Source organism: Canis lupus, chromosome 1 (genome assembly GCF_048164855.1).
Source record: "Canis lupus baileyi chromosome 1, mCanLup2.hap1, whole genome shotgun sequence".
Taxonomy (NCBI): Eukaryota; Metazoa; Chordata; class Mammalia; order Carnivora; family Canidae; genus Canis; species Canis lupus.
The window spans coordinates 12,286,593-12,311,253 of record NC_132838.1 but is presented as its reverse complement, the minus strand read 5'-3'; positions in this window follow the sequence as shown (position 1 = coordinate 12,311,253).

Sequence of the window (24,661 nt, the reverse complement as noted above, 5' to 3'; positions counted from 1 at the left end):
AACAGTGTTGAGAGAGAGAGAGAGAGAGAGAGAGAGAGAGAGAAAGAGAGAGAGGCAGAGACATAGATATAGAGAGAAGCAGGCTGCATGTAGGAAGCATGATGTGGGACTCGATCCCGGGACCCCAGGATCATATCCTGGGCTGAAGGCAGGCACTGAACTGCTGAGCCACCCAGGAGTCCCAGTGGACAGTTGTGTTTTCATTTTCATTTGTTTTCATGAATTTTAAAAAATTCTTCTTTAATATTCTGGTTGACTAATTCATTCTCTTTATTGTAGGATGCTGTTTACTCTCCATGCTTTTGAATTCTTTCCAAATCTCCTCTTGTGATTAAGTTCTAGTTTCAAAGCATTGTGGTCCAAAAATATGTAGGGAATGATCCCAATCTTTTGGTACCAGTCAAGGCCTGATTTGTGACCCAGTATGTGATCTATTCTGGCATGAAACAGACACAGAGATCAATGGAGAAGAATAGAGAACTCAGAAATGGAACCTCAACTTTGTGCTCAATGAATCTTTGACATAACAAGAAAGAATATCCAATGGAAAAAAGTCTCTTCAACAAATGGTGTTGGGAAAACTAGACATCCACTGAAACTGGACCATTTCCTCACACCATACACAAAAATAGACTCAAAATGGATGAAAGACTTAAATGTGAGACTGGAATCCATCAAAATCCTAGAGGAGAACAGAAGCAGCAACCTCTTCAACTTTGGCTGCAGCAACATCTTACTAGACACATCTCTGAAGGCAAGGGAAACAAAGGCAAAAATGTAGTGGGACTTTATCAAGATAAGAAGCTTTTGCAAAGCTAAGGAAACAGTTGGCAAAACCAAAAGACAACCGACAGAATGGGAGAAGGTATTTGCAAATGTCTTATCAGAAAAAGGGCTAGTAATCTATAAAGAACTTAACAAACTCAACACCCAAAGAACAAATAATCCTATCAAGAAATGGGCAGAAGACATGCACAGACATTTCTTCAAGGACACATAAATGACAAATCATGAAAAAATGCTCTACATCACTTGTTGTCGGGGAAATGCAGATCAAAACCGCAATGAGATACCATTTCACACTAGTCAGAATGATTAAAATGAACAAGTCAGGAAACAACAGACGTGGTGAGAATAAAAAGAAAGGGGACCCCTTGTCCAGTGTTGGTGGGATTATAAACTGGTATGGCCACTCTAGAAAACAGTATGGAGTTCCTCAAAAAGTTGAAAATAGAGCTACCCTATGACCTAGCAATTGCACTGCTAGATAATTACCCTCAAGATATAAATGTAGTGGTCTGAAGGGGCACTTGCACTCCATGATTGTAGCAGCAATGTCCACAACAGCCAGACTATAGAAAGAGCCCAGACGTCCATCAATAGATGGATAGATAAAGAGGATGTGGTGTGTGTGTGTGCATATGTGTAATGTATAATACATATATAATATCATCCTACTTAGCCATCAAAAGAAATATAATCTTGCCTCTTGCAATAATGTGGACAGAACCAGAGGATACTATGCTAAGCAAAATAAGTCAATTAGAGAAAGACAATTATATAATCTTACTCATATGTGGAATTTAAGAAACAATGATAGCAAATTTACCATCTATTATTGCATTCTGTTCTATATTAATCTAGAGAAGTTTCTGAACCTATCATAGTAGAGAAATCTAGAATTCTAACTGCTCAGAGTTGATAGCAAAGTATTGACCTACCAAGGAAACTTCGTGTCTCTTATTTTAAATATAGTGTGGTATAAATTATTATTTGCTCTTATTTATTAACATAGAATATGAAAATAATAAATGTAAACCTTAAATAATTATATACCATGCCATTCTATAAGCTGGTAATGAAAAAGGAAGTTATAGTTTGGAGCTTGGCTTTGGATTTAAAGTGCAAAGAGGAACTAGAAATCATTGTAATGCCCAAAGGTCTATGTCACTATCAGTTATACAGTTTACATGATTTCATGTTACTATTATCTGAAATCTCTCCTGAATCTTCACCATTATTATATAACATGTTGGTTATATACTGTTTCATAAACAATGAATCCAAATAATTTGGCTAAAAATAATATACTTCAAAATTCTGAGGGTTTACTGGGTTAAATTAGGTAATTCTTGTCTGATAATTTCCCTGATGCTGCAGACAGATGGCAGATGGAACTGGAGTTATCTTAAGATTCAAAGTGACTTTTTCCCCTCACATGACTTGCACCTCAGCCAAAATGGTTGAAATATCTTGGAGCTGGCTAAATATTCCTTTCTCTTTATGTGGTTTCCATTTGTACCTAGGGTACACAGACTTCTTATCTGATAGTTGGCTTTCTAGCATGTGTTTCAAAATATTCAGATGGAAGCTACAAAGCATCTTATTATGGATGAAACTTAGTACACTGCCTTCATTGTATCATACTGATCAAAATCTAGTTGAAGAGATAGTATAAATGTAAGGGGAGGAGCTATGAATGAATGTAGATACCGGGAAGTAAGATTCATCAGGGTCCATCGATGGAGATTAGCAAACACATGTGCTTCAACTATTATGCTGATATATGGAAAGTTTAAAAAGATAGGTACCATTTTAGAACGTGAAGATTTATCCATGAATAACCCTATTCCACCATCCTTCTTAATTCCACATGTCAAGGTGAAAAAAAAAAAAAAAGTACCTTGGTCACAAAGGCAAATTTTGGAAGGAATTTACTAATAACTAATTCTTAGCATAAAAAATAAATTAATGAAACAAAATAAGAACCTATATCTTGTGCGTTATCCTGGATAGATTACCATAAATTATTTTTTGAAAATTCATATGCAAGACTAAATGAAAATGTCTTATTGAAATGGTGAAGTTTTATATGTATTACTCATGAACCATAAATGATACTTTAGGTTGTCTATTTCATCCTAGCAAAATGCAAAGAACGTAGTAAATATTAAATCTTTCTTCATAAAATATTAATAATGAATGAGCACAAATGAATGTATATCAATTTTGAATTCTATCTATATCATCCAATGTGATGTTGAGGTACCAATTAATTTGTGTTTTATGTCACCAATAGTTTTATCTGGGAAATATGATTGCATTTATAAGTGAAAGAAAAGGCAAATAACTTCGGGACTTGTTTATAACTTTTTTTTCTGATTTAGCAAATAACACATACTATCTATGAATGTTTTTGTCCTCCCTTGGTAAAAATTCTCTATCCTGATGCTTATATTGCAGTGATATTGCATCACATTATTGTTTAGTATCTATTGAAATCTAATTGTAGTTTCAAATCCATGGTGAATACAGAATATAACTTTTTATCCTGGTGTGTTTATAATCTAAAAGATTTTTCTGATCTGCTTAGGTATTCAATATTGTAGAAGTGGAGCAAAATTCTGCAAGCATTCAAAATAATTGTTGCAAAATATAAACAACAGCTAGCACTTATCCCAACAACAAGATAGCCTCTTTGCTAAGTCTACAAACTCAAAAGGATAGGGAAAAATCCTATAGAACCAATGATCAGTTGAAAGATTGAAGTCAATATTCATTGGGCACTTGTCTGGCTCCTTTGGGAGAGCTTGTAACTCTTAAAAGCCAATATTTCTTAAGTGTGTTTCTGTTTGTGAGAGAGAGGGAGTGTTTGTGTATGTGTGTGTGCTTTCATTTTGGAATGCAAATTGCAAGGGTATGTACAGACAAGAAATGAATTTTCATGGTTTATCCTTTGCACTTAGGCACGTCAGTTTGATTGCAGAAGTAGTAAACACAGCTCAGTTTTGTGAAAGAACTTTAGTATAGATACGTAATGAGTAATGCATTTGAAAGTGTTCAATAAAAATAACTAGTAAGAAGCTCCTAATAGGGGCACCTGGGTGGCTCAGTTAAGCATCTGCCTTCATCTCGGTTCATGATCTCAGGGTTCTGGGACTGAGCTCTGCATTGAGGTCTCTGCTTGGTGGAGAGTCTAGTTTTCCCTCTCCCTCATGCTTGCTTCTTTGCTCTCTCTCTCAAATAAATAAAATCTCTTTTTTTAAAAAAGAGAGGCTCCTAATATAGCTATATGATCTCTTATATTTTCTGAAGATGTGCAAAACTGATAGTACTTTATTTTAGTCAAATGGACTTGTAGATTTCTTTGGATAAATGATGTCTCTTATGAATTATTTTTAAAGATAGGACTATTCAGATTTTGTATTTCTTCTTGAATTCATATTTATAAGATTTCTCAACTTCTCCACTTTCCTAAGTCATTAAGTTTTCTTACATAGTTGATCAAATATTTTATTTTTAATGCGTCTAGGATATATATTAATATGTCTTTCACATAATATGTTAAAAGTTTGTGTTTTCCTTTTACTTAATTTGTTCTAGTTTTTTTAAGTCATCTTTATTAATCCTTTTTAAAGGATAGACTTTTTGGCTTTGACTCTCTTTATTGTTTGTTTTCTATTTCAGTAACGTAGTCTTATCTTTTAATGTTGCTTTTCTACTCCCCTAGGGTTAATTTTCTCTTATATCTTAAGGGGAAAATTTCATATGTATTTATTTTTAACTGTGTTATTTTTCTAATATGATAATTCAAAATTAAATGTCATAATAACTATAGTTCTTAAACTCTATTATGTACCAGAAAATTGCTAAGAGAGTGTTCTCACCACACACATATAACTATATCAGATAATGATGTTAATTTGGACATGATATTCATTTCACAAAGTACATGTATATTAAATCATCACATTGCACACCTTAAATATATAAATTTTTGTTAACTATACCTCAATATAGCGGGGGGGGGGGGGTTCTCAATAAATCCTATTTGATCCAAAAATCAAAAACACAAAAAATTAAATATTTTCCTATAAACTCCACCTTAGCTCTATTTTGAAATATTTTCTAATTTCTTTTTTAACTCATTGGTTACGTGGAATGCATTAATTATTAAACATTTGGAGGCTTTAAATATTTATTTATTTATTTTTATTGGAGTTCAATTTGCCAAAATATAGCATAACACCCAGTGCTAATCCTGCCAAGTGCTCCCCTCAGTGCCTGTCACCCAGTCACCCCAACCCCCTGACCACCTCCCCCTCCACTACCCCTTGTTTCTTTCCCAGAGTTAGGAATCTCTCATGTTCTATCTCCCTCACAGATATTTCCCACTCATTTTCTCTCCTTTCCCCTTATTTCGCTTTCACTATCTTTATATTCCCCAAATGAATGAGACCATGTAATGTTTGCCCTTCTTTGATTGACTTTGCTCAACATAATACCCTCCAGTTCCATCCATGTCAGAGCAAATGGTGGGTATTTGTGGGTATTTATCGTTTCTAATGGCTGAGTAATATCCATTGTATACATAAACCACATCTTCTTTATCCATTCATCTTTCGTTGGACACCGAGGCTCCTTCAACAGTTTGGCTATTGTGGACATTACTGCTATAAACATTGAGGTGCAGCTGTCCTGCTGTTTCACTGCATCTGTATCTTTGGGGTAAATCCCCAGCAGTGCAATTGCTGTGTGGGGCAGTTCTATTTTTACTCTTTGAGGAACCTCCACACAGTTTTCCAGAGTGGCTGTACCAGTTTACATTCCCACCAACAGTTCAAGAGGGTTCCCCTTTCTCCACATCCTCTCCAACATTTTTTGTTTCCCGTCTTGTTAATTTTCACCATTTTCATTGGTGTGAGGTGGGATCTCATGGTGGTTTTGATTTGTATTTCCCTGATGGCACGTGATGAGGAGCATTTTCTCATGTGCTTGTTGGCCATGTGTATGTCTTCTTTGGTGAAATTTCTGTTCGTATCTTTTGCTCATTTAATGATTGGATTGTTTGTTTCTTTGCTGTTGAGTTTAGTAAGTTCTTTATAGATCTTGGATACTAGCCCTTTATCTGATAGGTCATTTGCAAATATCTTCTCCCATTCTGTAGGTTGTCTTTTGGTTTTGTTGACTGTTTCTTTTGCTGTGCAGAAGCTTCTTACCTGGATTAAGTCCCAATAATTCATTTTTGCTTTTCTTTCCCTTGCCTTCATGGATATATCTTGGAAGAAGTTGCTGTGGCCAAGTTCAAAAAGGGTGTTGTCTGTGTTCTCCTCTAGGATTTTGATGGATTCTTGTCTCACATTTAGATCTTTCATCCATTTTGAGTTTATCTTTGTGTATGGTGTAAGAGAGTGGTCTAGTTTCATTCATTCTTCTGCACGTGGCTCTCCAGTTTTCCCAGCACCATTTATTGAAGAGAGTGTCATTTTTTCCAGTGGATAATCTTTCCTTCTTTGTGAAATATTAGTTGACCATAGAGTTGAGGGCCCATTTCTGGGTTCTCTATTCTGTTCCATTGATCTATGTGTCTGTTTTTGTGCCAGTACCACACTGTCTTGATGACCACGCTTTGTAGTATAACCTGATATCTGGCATTGTGATGCCCCCCAGCTCTGGTTTTCTTTTTTAATATTCCCCTGGCTATTCAGGGTCTTTTCTGATTCTACACAAATCTTAAAATAATTTTTTCCAACTCTCTGAAGAAAGTCCATGGGATTTTGATAGAGATTGCATTAAATGTGTACATTGCCCTGGGTAGCATTGACATTTTCACAATATTAATTATTCCAATCCATGAGCATGGAATATTTTTCCATTTCTTACTGTTTTCCTCAATTTCTTTCAGAAGCATTCTGTAGTGTTTAGGGTATAGATCCTTTACCTCTTTGGTTAGGATTATTCCGAGGTATCTTACGCTTCTGGGTGCAATTGTAAATGGGATTGACTCTTAATTTCTCTTTCTTCAGTCTCCTTGTTGGTGTATAGAAATGTCACTGATTTATGGGCATTGATTTTGTATCCTGCCACACTGCCAAATTGCTGTATGAGTTCTAGCGATCTTGGGGTGGAGTCTTTTGGGTTTTCCAGGTACAGTATCATGTCATCAGTGAAGAGGGAGAGTTTGACTTCTTTGCAAATTTGAATGCATTTTATTTCTTTTTGTTGCCTGATTGCTGAGGCTAGGACTTCTAGTACTATGTTGAATAGCCGTGGTGAGAGTGGACATCCCTGTCATATTCCTGATCTTAGTAGAAAGGCTCCCAGTGTTTTCCCATTGAGAATGATATTGGCTGTGGGCTTTTCGTAGATGGCTTTTAAGATGTTGAGGAATGTTCCTTCTATCCCTACACTCTGAAGAGTTTTGATCAGGAATGGATGCTGTATTTTGTCAAATGCTTTCTCTGCATCTATTGAGAGGATCATATGGTTCTTGTTTTTTCTCTTGTTGATATGATCTATCACATTGATTGCTTTACGAGTATTGAATCAGCCTTGTGTCCCGGGGATAAATCCCATTGCTCATGGTGAATAATCTTCTTAATTTACTATTGGATCCTATTGACTAGTATCTTGTTGAGAATTTTTGCATCTTGTTCATCAGGGATATTGATCTATAATTCTCCTTTTTGGTGGGGTCTTTGTCTGGTTTTGGAATTAAGGTGATGCTGGCCTCATAGAACAAGTTTGGAAGTATTCCATCCCTCTCTATCTTTCAGAACAGCTTTAGTAGAATAGGTATTGTTTCTTCTTCAAACATTTGATAGAATTCCCCTGGGAAGCCACCTGGCCCTGGACTTTTGTGTCTTGGGAGGTTTTTTTTTTTTTTTTAAGATTTTATTTATTTATTCATGATAGTCACAGAGAGAGAGAGAGGGGCAGAGACACAGGCAGAGAGAGAAGCAGGCTCCATGCATCGGAAGCCCGACGTGGGATTCGATCCCGGGTCTCCAGGATCGCGCCCTGGGCCAAAGGCAGGCGCCAAACCGCTGCGCCACCCAGGGATCCCTCTTGGGAGGTTTTTGATGACTGATTCAATTTCCTCCCTGGTTATCAGCCTGTTCAGGTTTTCTATTTCTTCCTGTTCCAGTTTTGGTAGTTTTTGATCTTCCAGAAATGCATCCATTTCTTCTAGATTGCCTAATTTACTGGCATATAGCTACTCATAATATGTTTTTATAATCGTTTGTATTTCCTTGGTATTGGTCATGATCTCTCCCTTTTCATTTGTGATTTTATTAATTTGAGTCTTTTTTGTTTTGTTTTGCTTTATTTGTTTAAGATTTTATTTATTTATTCACTCAGAAAAGAGAGAGAGATAGAGGCAGAGACACAGGCAGAGGGAGAAGCAGGCTCCATGCAGGGAGCCGGATGTAGGACTCGATCCTGGGACTCCAGGATCACACCCTGGCTGAAGGTGGCACTAAACCGCTGAGCCACCTGGGCTGCCCTTCTCTTTTGTTTTTAGTAAGGATGGCTAATGATTTATCTACCTTATTAATTCTTTCAAAGAACCAACTCCTGGTTTTGAGATCTGTCCCATAGTTCTTCTTTTCTCTATTTCATTGAGTTCTGCTAGAATCTTTAATAACTCTCTTCTTCTGCTGGGTGTAGGGTTTATTTGCTGTTCTTTCTCTGGTTCCCTTAGTTGCAAGGTTAGCTTTTGTTTGAGTTTTTTCCAGTTTCTGAGGGATGCTTGTATTTCCCTCTCAGGACTGCTTTTGCTGTATCCCAAAGATTTTGAAAGGCTCTATCTTCATTCTCTTTAGTTTCTATGAATCTTTTTAATTCTTCTCTAATTTCCTGGTTGACCCGTTCATCTTTTAGTAGGATACTCTTTAACCACCACGTGTTTGAGTTTTTTCAAATTTCTTCTTGTGATTGAGTTCTAGTTTCAAAATATTATGGTCTGAAAATATGCAGGGGACAATCCCAATCTTTTGATATTCGTTAAAACCTGATTTCCTGATTTGTGACTCAGTATGTGGTCTGTTCTGGAGAAAGTTCCATGTGCACTTGAGAAGAATGTGTATTCAATTGCATTTGGATGTAAAGTTCTGTAAATATCTGTGAAATCCATCTGATCCAGTGTATCATTTAAAGCTCTTGTTTCTTTGGAGATGTTGTGCTTAGGATGTCTGTCATTTACAGAAAGCACCATGTTGAAGTCTCCCAGTATAAGTGTATTATCTAAGTATGTCTTTACTTTGGTTATTAATTGATTGATATACTTGGAAGCTCCCATATTCGGGGCATAAATATTCATGATTGTTAGGTCCTCTTGTTGGATAGATCCTTTAAGTATGATAGAGCATCCCTCTTCATCTCCTACTACAGTCTTTGGGATAAACTTTAACTTATCTGATATGAGGATTGCTACCTCTGTTTTCTTTTGAGGACGATTTGAATGGTAAATGGTCCTCCAACGTTTTATTTTCAGGCTGTAGATGTCCTTAGGTCTAAAATGAGTCTTTTGTATACAGAAAATAGATGGGTCTTGCTTTTTTATCCAGTCTGAAACCTTGCACCTTTTGGTGGGATCATTAAGCCCATTCATGTTCAGAGTTACTATTGAAAGATATGAATTTAGTGTCATCATGATACCTATTCAGTCCCTGTTTTTGTGGATTGTTTCTTTGGACTTCCTCTTTCCTTTACGGAGTCTGCCTTAATATTTTTGCAGAGCTGGTTTGGTGGTCACATGTTCTTTCAGTTTCTGCCTATCTTAGAAGCTCTTTATCTCTCCTTCTATTCTGAATGAGAGGGTTACTGGATAGAGTATTCTTGGCTGCAGGTTTTTCTCATTTAGGACCCTGAATATATCCTGCCAGCCCTTTCTGGCCTGCCAGGTCTCTGTGAGGAGGTCTGCTGTTAACCTAATACTTCTCCCCATAAAGTTTAGGGATATCTTGTCTTTTGGTGCTTTAAGTATCTTCTGTTTATCTTTGGAATTTGGAAGTTTCACTATTAATTTCGGGGTGTTGAACAGTTTTTATTGATTTTAGGAGGCGGATCTCTCCATCTCCTGGATCTGAATGCTTGTTTCCCTCCCCAAGTTAGGGATGTTCTCAGCTATGATTTGTTCAAATATACTTTCTGGTCCTCTGTCCCTTTTGGCGCCCTCTGGAACCCCAATTAAACATAGATTTTTCCTTCTGAGGCTGTCATTTATTTCCCTTAGCCTTTCCTCAAGATCTTTTAATTGTTTTTCTTTTTTCCTCAGCTTCCTTCCTTGCCATCAACTTGTCTTCTATGTCACTCACTCTTTCTTCTATTTTATTAATGCTTGTCATTAGGACCTCCAGTTTGGATTGCATCTATTTCAATTGATTTTTAATTTTGGCCTGATTAGATCTACATTCTGCAGTTATGAAGTCTCTTGAATCCTTCATGCTTTTTTCCAGAGCCACCAGCAGCTTTATAATTGTGCTTCTGAATTGGCTTTCTGACATTGAATTGTAATCCAAATTCTGTAACTCTGTGGGAGAGAGGACTATTTCTGATTCTTTCCTTTGTGGTGTGTTCTTTCTAGTCATTTTGCCCAGTGCAGAATGGGTAAAAAGTAGTTGTACTGGAAAAAGGAAGAAAAAAAAAAAAGAAAGAAAAAGAAAAAGGGGAAAACAAAGTACAAAAAACAAACAAACAAAAAAACAAGGAGGGGTCCCCTCTGGTTCTATATACTGTAAGTCCCTTGACTTCCTCTGGAGCTTTCCAGCACTGCTCAGTCAAGAACTTGGTCTTCCCCTGTCCTTCCAGCTGGTCTTCTGCGGGAGGGACCTGCTGTGCTGATTCTCACTTCCCCTGCCGAGTGCATGGCTCAGTGGGAGCTGTTTGTCCTGTGTGTTCCCCGTTCCCTAGTGCCCCCGTCCATCCCAGGTACAAGGTGACACAAGGAGGGACAACCAGATTGGTGGCATCCAGCTCTCCAGCCCGGCAGTAACTACCGCAGCTCCCTGTCCGCACCGGCCTGGATGCTCGGGGTCGGGGGGAGCTGATCTGCGCAGTTGTGGTGCCCGGCGGCAGGAGCATCCTTGCTGTCTTGGGTCCTCCCGGCATCTGCCTGGGGGCTCGGATTCTGGGCTGTGTCCCAGGAACAAAAAAACTCCTGAGACGAAGTCCCAGGTGCCTTGGGCTCTGGGGCCTGCGCTGCTGGAGTTGTGCTCCCAGGCGGTGCAGCCCCCTCCACGCGGAGCCGCTGTCCAAGCTGCTCCCGGGCTGCTGGGCAGGCGCCCCAGCCCTTTACCTTGCTCCACGCGGGTGTGTGGCGGCTCTCTCCTGGGGCGCACCTCCTCTGTTAGTGACCCCGGGAACCTGGGGGTCCCACTGCCCCTCCTGGGATCCTGCCCCAGCTCCTTGCCAGCTCCTTTCCATCCCGGAAGATTGGTAAAGTTCCTGCTTCTCCGGGCCTGGGCCTTCCAGTCCTGGAGGCTCCTGCCACCCCCCTTAGCCCAGCTAGTCCCAGGGGGGCCCTCCCCCACTGGATGATTGATTGATTGATTGATTGATTTTTTTCCGTCTTCCTACCTTGTTAGAAGCACAAACTCCTCTCTCTGTAGCATTCCAGCTGTTCTCTGTTTAAATCTCAGGCCAGGGGATCCCGGGATGGCTCAGCGGTTTAGCGCCTGCCTTTGGCCCAGGGTGCGATCCTGGAGACCCGGGATCGAGTGCCACATCAGGCTCCCATGTGGAGCCTGCTTCTCCCTCTGCTTGTGTCTCTGCCTATGCCTCTGCCTACTCTCTGTCTGTCTTTCATAAATGATTAAAGAAAAAAATCTTCGAAAAAAAATAAATCTCAGGCCAAATTCGTATGTTTTCAGGATACTTTCAAAGTTATCTAGGTGAGTTGGTGGGGACAGGTGACTTGGGGACCCTACTCTCTGCCATATTGCCCTGCCCCCATCTTATAATTTTTTATTTATAATTTAATAATGTTGCAGTGACTGAACATATCCTGTAAGATGTAATCTTTTGACTTTATTAAGTATCTTTTTTTAAAGATGCTATTTATCTATTTACGAGAGACCCAGAGAAAGAGGCAGAGACACAGGCAGAGGGAGAAGCAGACTCTCTGTGGGGAGCCTGATGCCGGACTCGATCCCAGGACCCCAGGATCACGACCTGAGCTAAAGGCAGATGCTCAACCACTGAGCTACCCAGGTGCCCCCGAGTGTGATTTTTTTTTTAAAGTTTAATGTGCACTTTAAATAGGTTTCTTTCCATTAAAATAATTTTTAATTTTATAAATAATAAACTGAAGTATTTTTTATTTTGATCAAATTGTTCAGTAGTGTTAATAAATTCTTAAATAACTTGTTTACTAAAAAAATAAATTTTGTTCGACCCTTTTAATATCAGCCTAAAGTTCATCTTTAAAAATACACATAATGTAATTAAATCTTCCTCTTTTAATAAAGTCTAATAACCTCTGACATGTAATTGGAGATTTTTTTATTATATGTGAATTTGGTTTGATTTGTACCTTCTCTATTTTGTTCTCCTATAGGATTAAATGCATGTCTTTGTATGTGACCAAATTAGGATTAGGTCATTAGGGTGGGCTGTGATCTGACTTATCTACATTATAAAAAGCAAATTTGGACAGAGACAGACATGTGTACAGAGAAGAGATGATATTAAAATGTAGAGGAAATGTCATCTACAAGCCAAGGAATGTCTGAGTCTACCAGAAATTAGGACAGAGGCATGAAATAAATTCCTCTTTCTCCCTCCTTTCTCAAAACAAACTGACCCTGTTGACACATTGATTTTGAATGTTAACCTCTGGAACTGTGAGACTATATATTTCTCTTGTTTTGCCCACCCAGTTGAGGTCCTTTATTATAGTAATCCCAGGAAACGAATGTGTCATGTTAAATTGTAAGAAAAACAGCCTTAGCAGATAAAGCAGACATCAGCATTATATTCAGAAGTAGAACAGATTTTGGAATAATCACACAGGAAATCTAAAGTAACTATGATTAATATGTTAAGGCTGCTCATAGAAAAAGTAGACAGGATTCATGAACAGATGGATAATGTAAACATAAATGAGAACTGTATGAAAGAAATTGGAAATGATGGGGAACAAAAAAACTGAGATGAAGATTGCCTTTGATGGGGTCCTCAACACATTGGACACCCTGAGGGAAAAAACAGGGACTCTCAAGATATGTCAATCAAAACTTCCTAAAATCTGAAACACAAAGAAAAAAAAGAACAAGAAAGAAGTGTTGGAGAATTCACAAAATGTAGCCCACGTGTAACTGGACTATCAAAAGGAGAAAGAGACAAGACAGAAAAATAATAGAAGTAATAATGCATGAGGATTTTCTGAAATTAATGACAGACACCAAACCACAGATCCAAGAAGTTCAGAGAATACCAAGTTGGACAAATATTAAAAAGTCTACACACAATCATATTGTATTAGAGTGCAAGGAAACAGAAAACCCTGAAAGAAGCAAAATAAATAAACATATATATATATATATCACAAAAATATATATATCACAAATATATATAATAAAACCCAAAACAAAAACAAAACAGAATACTTATCTATATGGGAAAGAATAATAATAATATTAGAAGGGGCAACAAAATATTAAACAAGAATAAAATCAAAGTACTGACACTACCCAACTTCGAGACTTATTATAAAGGTTTTATAATCAAGACAGCATGATAATGACAAAAAAATAAATAAATGGAATAATGTAACATAAAAGACCAGAAATAGGTCTACACCAATATGTACTGTTCAAAATTTAAAGCCAACAAAAATAAGCTAAGTCTGAGAAACTGCCACCACCAACAGGAGTCTGAGAAGATGTGGTAATTAAATGTAATGTGGTATCTTGGGTGGAATCCTGGAACAGAAAAACAAAAAGTGAAAACTAAGGAAAAACAAGGTACAGATTTCAATTCATAATAATCTATTAATGTTGCTTATTACTATAATAAATGTCCCATATTCATATAAGATGTCAATAATAGGGATACTGAGGACGGGGTATATGGGAACTCTGTCATACTACCTCAATCTTTCCATAAATCAAACTGTAGTAAAAAATTGAAGTTTTAAAATAAAACCTGGAGCACACCATAATGGCCCCATTTTAGAAGTCACCACTCAACATGGCTTAAAAACTAGACATATGGAAAATCACCTTTCAAACATGTATGTCAATATAAAATATGAACAGAAATAAAATTATGTTCAGCAAAGTGTTCTGGAAAGAAAAAGAGCAAGCTCTTTTTACATTAGCCAAGTTAATGAGGGAACAGAGTTCCACAACATATGACCAGGTAGGTACTGTGTAGACCATGCAGGTTAGATATTGCAAAAAGCTATAGAAAGCTATTGAAGGGATCAGACTTGCATTTTTAGATAAACTATACAAGTCATTGATGTAGTCAACTTTCATTTTAAAATAACACTGGTTGCAACTATAGAGAGGATTGGGGAGAAGCCCAAACACATGGAAATTTATTAGTGCTTTTGCTTTAGCTCTAGGAAAGACAATAGTAAATTGTTCCAGAGGGGTAAAAAGTGGGATAAAGAGAGGTAGAATGATTGCAGTGATATAAAGTAAAATAAATAAGACTTGTTGATACATTAAATATAAAATATTGATATAAAAGGGTAAGAGATATTACTAAGAAAACCAAGATTTCTGGCTCATTAATGAAATTGTCATTTACTAAAAAAAGGAAATATTGGAAACTGAATATGATTATTCTAATTCATGTTTCAGATCTTAATATAAATTCTGCTAAGCCCTGCTACTGAAATAAAACTTTGGTTTTGCTTATTATATCATTTATTATAATGTCTCTTCAGGAGGTACCACTATGGGATCAAAGCATGTAGACCTTTTCCTCAATATTGTTTTCCCCTTTCCTCGTGTGATATCTGACACACAGTAGGAGCTTAAGAAACAATTCATGAATAATGAATATACGTTTTAAGTAAAAAGCAAACTTGGGCAAGGCTTCTGAGTTTCAAATGGATGTTTGTTTTTGAAGTTTGGAGTATGCTACTACTCTTCATACTCCTCTTTTTGCCTTTCCTTCCCAAAACACTCACACAATTTCAAAAGTGTTGTCTGTCTTTATTTTGCTCCAGTATTTTTTAAAAGTAATTTATCTTCACTGAATTATCAAGCACCTTCTATTTATATTTAGAAAGCTCCTACCATGATTTTACTTTTATGATATATTGCTATTTTTGTTTGTTTCTTCCACCCTTTTTATATAACCTGTTAAAATTGTTTTGTTTTGATATTAATGATGCAAACAGATGAGTGTCCATTACAAAAGTAGACTACAGGGCATAATTTAAAGACTTGTCTATTTGAGAGTGAGAGAGAAAGCAAGGGAAGGAGAAGAGGGCTCAAGCCAGCTCCCCACTGAGAAGGAGCCAGAGGCAAGGCTTGATCTCTTAAGACCCTGAGATCATCACCTGAATTGAAATCAAGAATTTGAGCCACCCAGGTGCCCCTACAAGGTATAATTTAGTACAAATACATAGACTAACAAGATATATACTAATAATTAATAGAATTAATATATATTAATATTGCATCTTACTATATATACTTACTACTTATATTTTGAATCCCTATTTTGATTTTTGTTTATTTGGACGAAATACTTTAATAAATATAGAAAAGTTCTGTGTTTGGAAATTTATCTTAGTATCTAATAGAGTAAAAGTATGCTTCGTACTTTTCGTACTTTTTCACCTACTTTCATTAAGATGCTTTTTTCTCACAGAAATATTTATAACCCTACTTCATTGTAGATAATCCTATGGTGAGAATATTATTTCATCAAATGCTTTAATTAAATAAAATTGAATATAATTTTAAACAGGCATCATATATATTAAAATACCCAATTTTAACATTATTTCATACATATCAGGACCCTTGTGATCTTATTTAAATATTATATTTGCTTATAAGTGACAATTTTTTAGAAGATATTATTTATTTGTCAGAGAGAAACTGTGTGTGCACAAGCAGGAGCAGCAGGCAGAGGGAAAAGCACGCTCCCTGCTGAGCAGAGAGCCTGATGTGGGACTTGATCCCAGGACCCTGTGATCATGACCTGAGCTGAAGGCAGATACTTAATGGACTGGGCCACTGAGGTGTCCCTAAATGACAATTTTATAATTTGAGTTGTCTGTGTTTGTATTGTGCACACATATATGCTTATCTAAAACTGACATTTAAATGCAGGCAAAGCCATGATAAATTTGGGGGAAAAAAGAAAGGCTAATAAGACATGACCTATGATTTTCTGATTTTTTAAAAAAAATATTTATTTATTTATAGATTTTATTTATTTATTTGAGCAGGAGAGTGAGAGAGATCACAGAGGGAGAGGGAGGAGTAGACTTGATACTGAGTGGAGAGCCCGATGTGGGGCTCAATCCTATCACCCTGAGATCATGACCTGAGCCAAAGCCAGATGCTTAACTGACTGAGCCACCCAGTTGCCCCTGCTTTTCTGATTCTTATATAGTGGTTCTCAAAGTATAACATGGACACAGAAAAAAGCACTACTTGGGAAATTGCTAGAAATGAAAATTTCATGCTATCACACTAGATTATTTAGTCAGCATGTTTCAGGGATGGAACCTAGCCATGTGTTTTTAACAAGCCTTTAGGAGCTCTGATAGAGGCTAAGGTTTTCAAAACAAATTGAAAAGTTGAGATAAAAAATAAAGATCACAAATAACTAAGTAGAAAACGAAAAGTCTAGTTTTAATATATATACTCCTATAGATCATTACAGCCTTATTTACAATAGCCAAGATGTAGAAGCAACCTGAGTGCCCATTGATAGATGAGTGAATAAAGAAGTTGTGATGTAAATGCACAATGGAATATTACTCAGCCATTAAAAACAAAATCTTGTCATTTGCTTCATGGATAGATCTAGAAGACATCTGTTAAATGAACAAAATCAGACAAAGACAAATTATGATTTCACTTATATGTAGAATCTAAAAGAGCAAAACAAATCAACAAAACAGAAACAGACTCAAATACAGAGAGAATAGGGTAGCCCAGGTAGCTCAGTGGTTTAGCGCTGCCTTCTGCCCAGGGCATGATCCTGGAGACCCGGGATCAAGTCCCATGTTGGGCTCCCTGCATGGAGCCTGCTTCTCCCTCTGCCTGTGTCTCTGCCTCTCTGTGCCTCTTACGAATAAATCAATAAAAATCTTTAAAAAAAATACAGAGAGAATAAATTGGTGGTTGGCAGAGGGAAGAGGGTGGGGAGATGGATGAAATTGGTAAAAGGGATTAAGGTATAGATTTCTAGTTATAAAATAAGTCATGGGGATATAAAGTACAGTATGTGAAATACAGTCAGTATAAAAAATATAGTCAACATTATCATAACTTTGAATGGTGACAGATGGTAAGTAGACTTATTGTGATCATTTCATAATATACATAAATGTCAAATCACTATGTTTTATACATGAAACTAATGTAATATTGTATGTCAACTGTACTTCAGCAACAATAACAAAATACTACAAAAAAGCAAGACAGTGTCAGGTGGGGATTAAGACCAATTGCATTTCTGTTAGGAAGAATCATAAAATGTTTTTTGGAAGATATAATACTGAAATTCATATGCAAAGGGTTTGCCAAAGGAAAATTGAGAAAGACTATAAGACATTGTAAGCCGAATGATGTATATAATTGACCATGGTATATTTATGGGCCAGTGACCTTTTTTTTTAGCTCTGAGTATGTGTGTGGTAGGGAGGGCAGGCCATGAATTAGGCAGATAAGACAAATTAGGACCCCTGCAGTGATGAGTCCTAAATGGTAAAAAAAAAAAAAAAAGTCTCGATATTGGATAAAATTGCAATCAATTTTATATTTTTCAGATTGGATTTACATAATCAAGATAGTATTTTAGAAAATTTAATCTAGCATTCTTGCATAGAATGAAAAAAACCAAGGAGAGACAACAGTTTTGAAAAGAAAAAAATGAGAGTTTGTTCCCACACATTTTACATGGAAATAGAATGAGCAGAGATGATAGAAAAATGAAAAAAAAATCTATTAAGTGGGAGTGAAAGAATTATGATTTCACCTGAAATGGAAAAGTCAAAAAATAGAGCAGACTTTTAGACTAACATGGGATATATGTGTGCGTGTGTATATACAGCTTTAAATTGAAAACATTTTAATGGAGTTAGAAAAGGAATTAGAATTACAGTTTCATTGATAAACTTCCACCTAAGGAGCTAGGACAATCCTTTAATATCACAGATTAATTTTGCCTATTTTTGAATGTTATACAAATAGGATCATACATAAGTTTGAGTCTAGCCTCTTTATATCAATATTGTGTTTGCAGAATTCATTAACATTTTACAAGCCATTATAGATTGAGCATGCTCACTGGCCTTCTCATTATTTTAATGTATGAGTAAACCATGACTTTAATTTTGAGAAATTATAAACTATTCTGCTATAAACCCTCTTGTAATTTATTTTGGTGAATATGTATGCACTACAAGTACATGTGGAATATATTTCTTTTTCCAATTTTCTTTTTTTTTAATTTTTATTTTTTTATTTTTTTATTTATGAGAGTCACACAGAGAGAGAGAGAGAGAGGCAGGGACATAGGCAGAGGGAGAAGCAGGCTCCATGCACCGGGAACCCGACGTGGGATTCGATCCCAGGTCTTCAGGATCACGCCCTGGGCCAAAGGCAAGAGCTAAACCGCTGTGCCACCCAGGGATTCCTCTTTTTCCAATTTTCAATTACTTTATTTATTTATTTATTTATTTATTACTGGAGTTCAATTTGCCAACATATAGCATAATACCCAGTGCTCATCCCATCAAGTGCCCCCCTCAGTGCTGGTCACCCAGTCCACCTCCCTTTCTACCACCCCTTGTTCGTAATATTTTTATTGCATATATATCTAAATGTGGAATACCTGGGTCACAAATTATGTGCAGTTTTTGCTTTAGTAAATGTTGCCAAACTGGTAGTATAAATGTATATTCTCATCAATAATATATGTGATTTTCAGTTGTTCCATCTCTCTATTAACACTTGGATAATAATCTGTCTCTTTCATTTTAGTCATTCATTATCACAGAAGTGTAGTGGTTCTGTATTTTGATTTAAGTTGTGTTTCCTCTTAATGAATCCCAAAGTTGAACAGATTCTCATGTTTGGCTCTCTGGATATGCCTTATTATAAAGTACATTTTCAAGTATTTGGACCATTTTTAAAATCAATTTTTCTTTTTCTTACTGATTTATAGGAGGGTTTTTTTTTTTCCTGATCTATGTAATGTGACTATATTCTTCCATTCTATGCCTTGAATAATATGATGTCCCTTACTTTATTAATCTATCAAGAATTAGCTATGACAGAGATTCTGGTCATAAAAGCACCATCAAATTAATCAACAAGAGCAGATAGTATTTATTTTTGTAAACATACAGATAAAATAATGAGTTTTAAAGTTGAGAAAACATTTTGGTATTGAAGAAGTAGCAGGATATACAAAGAGAGTAGCAAACAGAAATCATAAAAGCCAAGAAAATATTCTCAGACGAAATAACCTGAAATGTAAAGGTAAAGAGACTTTCATGATTTGAGTATGGTTACTTGTAACACCTGTTGCAAGAATCAATGACTATAAATATTTAGAGACTACTAAATTTGTCTTGCAATTGGTCACTGTAATTAAAAAGATTAAATAGTTGGCTGGAACAATAAACCAAAGTTCAGTGAGTGAAAAATGATGAAATTTAGGCAGAGGATATATGCTTCTTTTTCAAGAAGTTTGTAGGAAAGGAAAGGAATAGCACGAGAAGAAAATGATATTGTTATTTTGATTTCCCTTGCAAAGAAGAGCTATTCATAATGGAATATTGTTTTCTATTGTTAAGCTGTGTATTTGTTGTTGATAGTTTTAAGATCTACTTTTTGTAGCATAAAGGACAGACTTGTTATTGCTTCTATTCTTTATCTACATTACGATATGTCTGAATGAATTCTTCAAATACCCTTTAAATGTCATTTTAAGAGGTACCAGTCTTTCCATCAGGCCAGCTCTCCTAGCCTTTTTTCTTGAGCAAACCTTGCTGTCTCCATAGTTATGTGACAGTTGCCTGGAATATTCATCCTCCCAGATTTCAATTTTGATTAACTCTTAGAAACTTAGTTTCCCTTCATAATTATGTACTTAGCTTTTAGGATCACTCTTGAAATCTCTCTTCAATGTGTGGAACATGTGGACAGTAGAACCAAAATAAAACACATGCATGTATAATGTAATACATTAAAATAAAAACTAGTAAAGAGCTCTAAAGGAATTCAATAAAAATGTGGAGGTCTATAATTTATATGTTAAAAATACAATATAAGCATTCAAAGAGAAATATATCATATATATGAGGTAAATATAATCTAAGCAAAAGCTTGAACGTAAAAGTCAAAGTTATATTAAGAAATAACAGAAGTGAGGGAGACCTCAGTATGGAGAGTGCGTTTGGGAGAAAGTGATGAGTTAATATAAACAAATAAATACATTTTGGGACAAATTGAACTACAAGTAAATTTTAAAAGTTCTATATGCTTTTCCCTGCTTAATTTTTCCTCCCAATGGCTAACTTCCCTTTGGCAAGGATTAAAAGAACTGTGTTCTCTTCCGTTCATATCATATATCCCATCCCATATAGTACTCTTTATTTTAGCCATTGCTTTTCCTTACCTATTATTTCTGCTTATTTCTCTTTGTGATTTCTTATTTTGGTTTTATATTGCTAACATGTTTCCTTATCTCTTTGAATGTGCACATTGTTCCTGTTTTAAAATCTAGTCTCTTCTGTGCTACTGGATTTACCACTGAATGGTATCTGTAATCTACTTGTTATTTCACATTTGAAGTGTTTTTCTGCTTTAGTTTATATTCTCTGCGTATGGCAGCCATGGAAGGACCAAAGGCTAGAGGCTCGTCTGTGTTCCCTGAGATAGTTCAAGGAGAGATTACTAAATGAGTTTAAGGGTGGAAAGCCACAGGCACTACTTATCAAAGGAAATCACTACCATTTCATTCCTATCAACTCATCAATGCATTATAATGCTCAACACAGAATCTTTAGATATTCAGTATTCTTAATTGTCATGCACCAGGGGAAGACAGTTCGGAGGTGGAGTTGGAAGAATATCCAAAACCTGATCAGTTCTTGTTTTCTGTGCACTCCTGGCCTAAACAGGAGTTTTGATCTGTCCTCATTGATACCCTCTCCCCCGTATCTATTCAAGTGATCTTGACCTTGCCAAAATATTTGCAATAAAGTAATAAATAATGTTTTTTTTCCCCAAAATTAATGAAGGTGGAGAACAAGATAATTTAAACCATATTTTAAGCAGAACTTTCCTTGCAGTCTTGCCTGATACTTTTTTGGATTTCATGTTTCCCTTCAGAAGTTTCTCTTTGGTTGATCTTTGGGAAAGGACTGTGCACTATGAGTAATTTCATTACCTTAGCAGCAGGTGTAACTGGATATCTCCAAGATATTTCTCAAAAATCTCTTTCACACACTCTTATTTTGAGGCATATATATTTCTTGGCAACAATTAAGGACTAGCTTAATCAATCAAGTATTAGCAATTTTCAAAAACAAAATAGAGCAGGTCAGACTTGTGCCACGAAGAGACAATGCCCAGACTTTTCTTCAAAGAGCTTTGTTATTGTTTTTTCTTAAGATAATAGAGCAGAGGAAAAAAGTCTCTTAAAGCCTAACTCATGGTATAAAATTTTATCATCAATGTAGAAGTAGCATTGGTGAAGCCATGATATATTATATAATTAGGAATCTCTGTGTACATGTTGCCCTTTTTGGCTTCCAAGATGTAGAGTGATTTGTGTAAGCTTTCAAAATATTGTTTGCAATTACTTTAACAAGAGAATACGAACAAAAATGTCACTTGGAGTTTGGGGAATTTTTTATAGAACAGTATTATGAGTTATCTTCGTAAAATAAAATTGAAGTCATATTGAATATCTTCAAGTTGTGTATTTGAGTCTATTTTTGTTTAGAAAGAACTGAAATGAGGTGCTTGGCTGGCTCAGTTGGTAGGGTATGTGATTCTGGATCTCAGAACCATAGGTTCAAGTCCCATCTTAGGTGTAGAGATTATTAAAAAAAAAAAAAAAAAAAAAAAAAAAGAACTTGAGATGCCTGGATGGCTTAGTGTTGAGTGTCTGTCTTTGGCTCAGGGTGTGATCCTGGAATTCCATGATGGAGTCCCACATCAGGCTCCCTGCATGGAGCCTACTTCTCCCTCTGCCTGTGTCTCTGTTTCTCTCTCTGTGTCTCTCATGAATAAAATCTTTTTTAAAAAAAAGAACGGAAACAGAGCTATCTGAGGTATACTGTTCAATAATCTAATCACAGAGCAAATTAGTAGGTATGGCCTATTTATATTTTCCTAAAATTTCTCAAGTTTTGTTTTTTATAAAGTAAAAAAGTTTAGTCAGCATTTCAGCAACTTTTCCACACTGAATTTCAGAAGAAGAGAAGCCAAAAAATAGGCTCTTCTTTTTGATATAACGACCACATAAGTCATTGGGGACATCATTTACTCTAAGAGATATTCTCAAAATTTAAAGTGCACCAGAATCACCTGGAAGGCTTATTAGGCACTATCCTTTTTATTTTCTAATTCAGTAGTAAGTTAGTTAGGTACTCAAGAATTTGTATTTCTAACAATTACTCAGGTGATGCTAACCTGCTGGTCTAGGGACCAGAACTTTTGAGAACCCCTGTTGTATAGAAAAGTAAAAGTGGAACAATCTTCACAAAACATTTGATCTGTGGCCAAAATGTCATTCTTTTATCTCACTAATTCACTAATTCAAGTTTGATAACTCATTCTTTATAACAATAATTTTCTTTCATGCTTTGTCTATATGATGTTTCTAAATGTTGTAAAGCTACAGTTTTTATATTATTGTAACTGTATATTACAGAACCAAGTAATCATTTTTTTGGTATGTGCCTTCTGCTATAGCTTTCCTTCCTCTGGAATTTTTAATCACATTTTTAAAAAATTCCAGCACTTTTCCTCAGTCTTCCAAATTTTTCCTCCAAACGCTACTTCTAGGTGTATATTGCTCCTACAACCTCAACCTTCTGGGCAGCAATGCTCTGGTAGACCAGATCTCTGGGACAGCATGGGCCAGTGGTGATTTATAGTCTCTTCTAGTTTCAGTGGTCTATATATTCCCACCATAGCTGATACCATGCTATCAAACCTCAGCTTGCAGAGTATCTGAATATTTCACTGTCACCTCTTGGGAGCTGGAGCTGTCTCCCATACACCAATACCCCTCCACCTATGATTTTGCCTGGGCTAGATAGTCTTTGAGGCCTGAACAGATGCCCTCTAGAACTTGACTTACTATGGATTCAATTTCTATTTCCCATATTCCACTAGTTCTTCATTCTCAGTTTTATTCTTTGGTTTACAATAGCACAAACTGAAGTAATTTCTAAAATACAAATAAAAGAGTCCTTGAATATCTGAATATGCATCTATTTCCATGTCAACATATCAGTAGTTTTTTTTACCACATTTAAAATTTATTTTTTTCTCCTTCATAAGTCGTTACACTCAAATAATTTTGTAGAGTTTCTTTCCTGGATACATTTAGTATTTTTTTTTTTTTTATACTTAGGTTCTAAAACCTGATGAAGTGCCTACTTACAAAATAGAGCTAGGAGACTATTGCAATAATTTAGGCAAGAAATACTAGAAACAGGGTGTACTGTTTATGTGTTGTATATGGTGAGCAGTCTGATTTTTAGGCATATTTTAAACATATGGTTGGCAAGATTTGCTTACCATGTGGTTGTGGGTCGTAATCAAGAGTAAGAGTGTGAGACAAAGACAATGATTAGCTCCAAAGTTTTTATTTTGGAACAGAGCAACAGGGTATTATTCACAGAGCTACAGAACCAAAAAGCCACAAGTTTTTTTTTTTTTTATTAGAATATTCTTTTTTTTTAATTTTTATTTATTTATGATAGTCACAGAGAGAGAAAGAGAGAGAGGCAGAGACATAGGCAGAGGGAGAAGCAGACTCCATGCACCGGGAGCCCGATGTGGGATTCGATCCCGGGTCTCCAGGATCGTGCCCTGGGCCAAAGGCAGGCGCCAAACCGCTGCGCCACCCAGGGATCCCAAGCCACAAGTTTTAGAGAGAAATCATAAGTTCATATTTTGACATGGCATATTTAAGTGTCTTCAGCATATACATATTTTCAAGTCCAAGAGACTCAATGAAATCACATAGGTTGAGAGTGTGCATAAAGGAAAGAAGGGATGCAAAAACTGAGTTCTGATACCTAATATTTAACACCCAAGCATTTGCAATTTAGAAAGTGAAGAAAAGCTAGCAGAAGGTTATGAGATAGAGTAAGTAGTACAATACAAATGCCTACAGGGAATGATTTTATGCAAGGTAAGAGAAGAAAGTGTTTCAAGACACAAACAGTAATCATAAGAGCCAAATGCCCTTCAACTGTCAAGTAACATGAGGACAAAGAATTAATTATACTTAAGGGATTAGAATATAGGCCACTCTTTGATAGAATTTTTAATTAATGATAAATGGAAATATTTGCTCAAGATAGTTGAAAGTAGGTGACATTATAACATCTTATACTGAAGGAAAGAAACAGTAAATAAGAAATTACTCATAAAAAAAAAGAGAGAGATGGCTTAATCGTAGGAAGAAAATCCAGTGCACTGGA